The sequence below is a fragment of the Oncorhynchus masou genome, chromosome 17 (assembly GCF_036934945.1).
Source record: "Oncorhynchus masou masou isolate Uvic2021 chromosome 17, UVic_Omas_1.1, whole genome shotgun sequence".
Lineage (NCBI taxonomy): Eukaryota > Metazoa > Chordata > Actinopteri > Salmoniformes > Salmonidae > Oncorhynchus > Oncorhynchus masou.
This window is the reverse complement of record NC_088228.1, coordinates 44,434,797-44,440,707: the sequence shown is the minus strand read 5'-3', so window position 1 is coordinate 44,440,707 and position 5,911 is coordinate 44,434,797. Positions and strand designations below refer to the sequence as shown.

General features: G+C 42.4%; 1 long non-coding RNA gene across 1 annotated transcript; it reads left to right on the top strand.

Moving 5' to 3' along the window:
* The first annotated feature begins 445 nt into the window (after positions 1 to 445).
* On the top strand, positions 446 to 5,911 carry LOC135559084 (uncharacterized). Its single transcript, XR_010458433.1, has 5 exons — positions 446 to 3,136; positions 3,995 to 4,129; positions 4,484 to 4,540; positions 4,891 to 5,045; positions 5,176 to 5,911. It is a non-coding gene; the product is annotated as an uncharacterized LOC135559084 (long non-coding RNA).

Genomic DNA, 5,911 nt, shown 5'->3' with positions numbered 1-5,911 from the left:
CGCTGGGTAGATGAACAAGGTGTTTATCTTTCATTTGAGCTATTGGACTTGTTAATGTGTGGAGGATAAATATTTCTAAGAATATTTTTGCATTCTGTGCTCCACTTTTTGAGTTGAGGGAGTGGGGGTGGGGGGTGCCCTTGGGGAACGTGTAGCGTGAACAAGTTAAGCCTTGGGACAATTGAGACATGGATTGTATAGGTGTGCCATTCAGAGGGTGAATGGGCAAGACAAAAAGATTGAAGTGCTTTTGAACTGGGAATGGTAGTAAGTGCATGGTTCAACGGTTTGTGCAACCTTCTCTCAGAGCATTTTGTATTATTCTGTATGTACAGTATATCTGAAACATTTATTCCATTTAGTGTGATACAGCGTGTTACGTTTCATATGGTATTTATTAATTTGTGGCATTTTGTCCATCACCTATTTCATGTTACGAATTATAATTCGTATTATATCTTATGAATTTGTAAAATGTAAAATATGTTATGAATTTGCAAAATGTTTGATATGTTACAAATTCTAGCTAGGTGGCAAACATTAGCTAGGCTAGGGGTTAGTGTTAAGTTTAGGAGTTAGGTTAATGGGTTAAGTTTAGAGTCATGTGAATGGTTAGCTAAAAGGGTTAAGGTTAAGGGTTAGCTGACATACTAACTAGTTGCAAAGTAGCTAAAAAAGTAGTAAGTAGTTGAAAAGTTTATAATTAGCCAAAATTGTGCGGACGAGATTCAAACTCACAACCTTTGGGTTGCTAAACTAACCAGCCACCTTCCTTTTGTTGCTTTCTGTCCAAAAAATGATGCAGAAAAATTAATCCATGCTTTTTTTACTTCTAGGTTAGACTACTGCAATGCTCTACTTTCCGGCTACACGGATAACGCACTAAATAAACTTCAGTTAGTGCTAAATACGGCTGCTAGAATCCTGACTAGAACCAAACAATTTGATCATATTACACCAGTGCTAGCCTCCCTACACTGGCTTCCTGTCAAGGCAAGGGCTGATTTCAAGGTTTTACTGCTAACCTACAAAGCATTACATGGGCTTGCTCCTACCTATCTCTCTGATTTGGTCCTGCCGTACATACCTACACGTACGCCACGGTCACAAGACACAGGCCTCCTAATTGCCCCTAGAATTTCTAAGCAAACAGCTGGAGGCAGGGCTTTCTCCTATAGAGCTCCATTTTTATGGAATGGTCTGCCGACCCATGTGAGAGACGCAAACTCGGTCTCAACCTTTAAGTCTTTACTTAAGACTCATCTCTTCAGTGGGTCATATGATTGAGTGTAGTCTGGCCCAGGAGTGTGAAGGTGAACGGAAAGGCTCTGGAGCAACGAACCGCCCTTGATGTCTCTGCCTGGACAGTTCCCCTCTTTCCACTGGGATTCTCTGCCTCTAACCCTATTACAGGGGCTGAGTCACTGGCTTACTGGTGCTCTTTCATGCCGTCCCTAGGAGGGGTGCGTCACTGATGTGATCTTCCTGTCTGGGTTGGCACCCCGCCCTCCCCCCTTTGGGTTGTGCCGTGGCGGAGATCTTTGTGGGCTATACTCGGCCTTGTCTCAGGATGGTAAATTGGTGGTTGAAGATATCCCTCTAGTGGTGTGGGGGCTGTGCTTTGCGAAGTGGGTGGGGTTATATCCTTCCTGTTTGGCCCTGTCCGTGGGTATCATCGGATGGGGCCACAATGTCTCCTAACCCCTCCTGTCTCAGCCTCCAGTATTTATGCTGCAGTAGTTTATGTGTCGGGGGGCTAGAGTCAGTTTGTTAAATCTGCAGTAATTCTCCTGTCTTGTCCGGTGTCCTGTGTGAATTTAAGTATGTTCTCTCTAATTCTCTCTTTCTCTCTTTCTTTCTCTCTCTCTGAGGACCTGTGCCCTAGGACCATACCTCAGGACTACCTGGCTTAATGACTCCTTGCTGTCCCCAGTCCACCTGGCTGTGGTGCTGCTCCAGTTTCAACTGTTCTGCCTGTGATTATTATTATTTGACCATGCTGGTCATTTATGAACATTTGAACATCTTGGCCATGTTCTGTTATAATCTCCACCCGGCACAGCCAGAAAAGGACTGGCCACCGCTCATGGCCTGGTTCCTCTCTAGGTTTATTCCTAGGTTTTGGCCTTTCTAGGGAGATTTTCATAGCCACCGTGCTTCTACACCTGCATTGCTTGCTGTTTGGGGTTTTAGGCTGGCTTTCTGTACAGCACTTTGAGATATCAGCTGATGTACGAAGGGCTATATAAATCAATTTGATTTGAATTGTTGCTGCAACCATCTGTCTTATGTAACCATAAATGGAGTGTCTCGGATTTACTTACAGAATAATATGAAATGCTCTGAGACCAGGCTGCAACTGTTTCCCGTATGTATCAAGAATGGTACACCAGTCAACGGACATGCAGCCAACTTGACACAACTGTGGGAAGAGTGTGGAGTCGACATGGGCCAGCATCCCTGTGGAACGCTTTTGACACATTATGGAGCCCAAACCCCGAAGAATTACGGATGTTCTGAGGGCAAAAGGGGAAAGCAACTCAATATTGGGAAGGTGTAATGTTTCGTATATTCAGTGTAAGTTCACAATACAATCCTTTGACTTGAATTCAAGAGTTTGAATACAACAGTGTCAGCATTATTCTATTATTACGCATGCCACTTTGCCCAAATTATTTCGAGGTCTCTACAGTGTCCATACCCCATTGATTGGGGAGCATCTTACCTAAACCTGTCCACATTGATACCATGCGCAAATAGTTTATCTCCAACGAAACCGAAAGAAAGTGAAAATGTGATTGATCGCGGAAGTTTTTCTCGACTTGATGGGACTGGAGATTGGTGAAATCCTAAGCCCACCGCCAGCAACCCATGACGGAGAAGGAAACTAAAGACGCCAACGGGGATTCAGTAATGTTGGTAACCACGCATCTTCGGGAAAACCACTGCACATCCTGGGTCCGCTTGCCAACGCTTTGACTTTTTTCATTAAACCATATTTAAACAACCACATAGGCGACTTACCGTTTGGATACAATGTACGCAGCCCTACCATGAATAACTCTCACCGCTCTTGCTGGCCCCCGAGGACAGGGATTTGCTCGTCTGAAGAACATCTTATAGAAAATGATAAATGGTAGGTGGCCATTCCCTTCTGACATATGATGCATACCTGCGTAACGATGGGTGCTGTCTTAGTTTAATGGGAAGCAGACTTGGGGATGAGATCCATTCATAGCCCACCCAATCTACCTACCTCATCCCCATATTGTTTTTATTTACTTTTCGTCTCTTTTGCACACCAGTATTTCTACTTGCACATCACCATCTGCTGATCTATCACTCCAGTGTTAATCTGTTAATTAAACTGTAATTACTTCGCTACTATGGCACATGTATTGCCTTACCTCCTCACACCATTTGCACACACTGTATATATACTTTCCTTTTTTCTATTGTGTTATTAACTGTACGTTTGTTTATTCCATGTGTAACTCTGTGTTGTTTGTGTCACACTGCGTTGCTTTATCTTTGGCCAGATCGCAGTTGTAAATGAGAACTTGTTCTCAACTGGCCTGCCTGGTTAAATAAAGGTGTTTTTTTATGTAGATAAAATGTAAAACCAACTAATGTTTCGTTTTTTCTCCACCCTAAACTGTTTCATTTTGTACTGTTGATCATGATTAAATAGAGACGTATAGCCTACTTATTGTGCACGGGTTAGTCACTCTCGTGCGCCCAATAATAACATTTGTCGGGCGCACGAGAGTGAGTAAACTGTGCGTAATAAGTATAAGTCTATATTTAATCATGATCAACAGTTCAAAATGAAACAGTTTAGGGTGGAGAAAACCCCAAATCATTAAGTTGTTTTTACATTTGATTTACATGAATGGACCCCATCCCCAACTGTGCTATACATTAAACTAAGACGTGAATTAAAACAAGCAAACTGCCACGTATGTCCTAACTCATGCACTGCTAAATGTTTCAGTGTGTGAACGGGCCTGTGCTCCGTAGCGTCGTGGTGTTTCTGCTGTTGGGTGTCTCCTACACTAAGCACAGGTGCAACTATTCGGAGATACTCGGCTCATACAGAGAACTCATCTTCGTTGAACTTCAGAATTTGGTATGTGGACCTTCACAACGTCAAAGTGTGTTAGCTTACTGTTCATAAAATGAAACTGTATTCATCTCCCACTTACCATTAGTTCAGTTTAATCTATATTAATTAGTTCTACCTTTAATAATGTCCCTGGAAAATGTCAGGAGCAAAATGTACAAGTGAGCAAGAAGTATTCAATAAGTCTGGCACTATAATTTGAGGCACCATATCATAGTATGCAGTTGGCACCCTCACTCCACTTGGAGAAGTGGGCGTGTCTGTACAGTGAATACTTGTTTTTGACTGCCCTCCACTGGTTTGCCTTGTGAACAGTATATTATTTTACTGTCTAACAGTTTGTTTGCTTTATTGGAACAGAATCTGACTGGCAATTTTGACACATCCAAAGAGAGGGACCATTGTCCCTCAGGAAAGGTAGTGCGTGTCTGTCTGTCTGTCTGTCTGTCTGTCTGTCTGTCTGTCTGTCTGTCTGTCTGTCTGTCTGTCTGTCTGTCTGTCTGTCTGTCTGTCTGTCTGTCATGGGACCCTCAAGTTTCAGCACCATGGACAGGGGATGTAGCTAATGCCCTTCTGTGACAACAATTACCCCTATGGCCTTGCCTTATACTGCAATAAGGACTTGATTTGGTTGTTTGATTTGCTGAATGAATGACTGATTGAAGGTATACAATGTGTGTCTGATGATAACACAATCATTAAACATGTATCTCCTATGGGTATCTATTATTTATCTATTACTGTTTTCCTATGCTTGATAATGGCAGGTGCAGCACGTTTTGCGCTCCATCCATGGTATGACTCAGCAGTTCCTGTGCCAGGGCCGCAGGCAGGGCATTAGACAACAGGGGGACATGGAGAAACCAGTGGAGATGATGGAACAGCTGATCAGACAGAACTGCAAACACACTAACCTGGTGAGGTCACTCTTAAACACAGGACTTTTTGTCACTTACATTTTCATTTTTTATAATAAACATGAATGAGGTATTATCAGTCAATGACGATGTAATGACATGAGATCTTCAGTGTTTTGCTTTCTTTTAGGTGAGAGGACAGAAGAGAGCCGCCCCGTGTGTGACTTCCCAGAGAACGAAGGGAAAGAAGAAGAGGATAAGACTCGTCAGGGCACTGATAAACTGTTGGCAGAAGCTGCAGAGTGTTTACTGGCCCACAAAATGAATGGGAAATACTATGTTTTTCTTTTTCCCAATCGTTAAAAAAAAAGCATGTATGGATTGTGTTTAGTTTGGTTCTCATTTTGTATAGTAGAACCACAGTTGTACGTCAGGGATGGTGCTCTCTGTTTATGACCTTTCTTCTTAGTCTGTAGTTCCTCATCTATAAACTACAGATCATCTGAATTAAAGGTAGACTCAGCGATATGACGTAGATGCAGAAAGTAAACAGCATTGTAGGTCAACTTCCACAACAACGTAGAGCAGTGAAACGCAAGGCTCAAATTCTCTACTGTTCTGGTGACCTGGCTACCACACTGTGAACAGCTGATCACATGCACAGATATTGCAGAAAGGCTGCATCTCGCTCATCTCAATATCTCCGGTGCTGCTCGAGGCGATGACATTTTGCTGACTCTACCTTTAATAATGGTTGTTAGAGGATGGTATACAATGCAATTCAAATATTTACTTGTAATACTTTGTGCACATACAAAATATATTGTCTCAAAATCGAGAGATCCCTTTTCTTAAACATATATTTGGTGCTGTTCTATGAAATTAATCAGTTATTCAAGCTGCCCACAGCTAATAAAGGTTTCTCAAACTA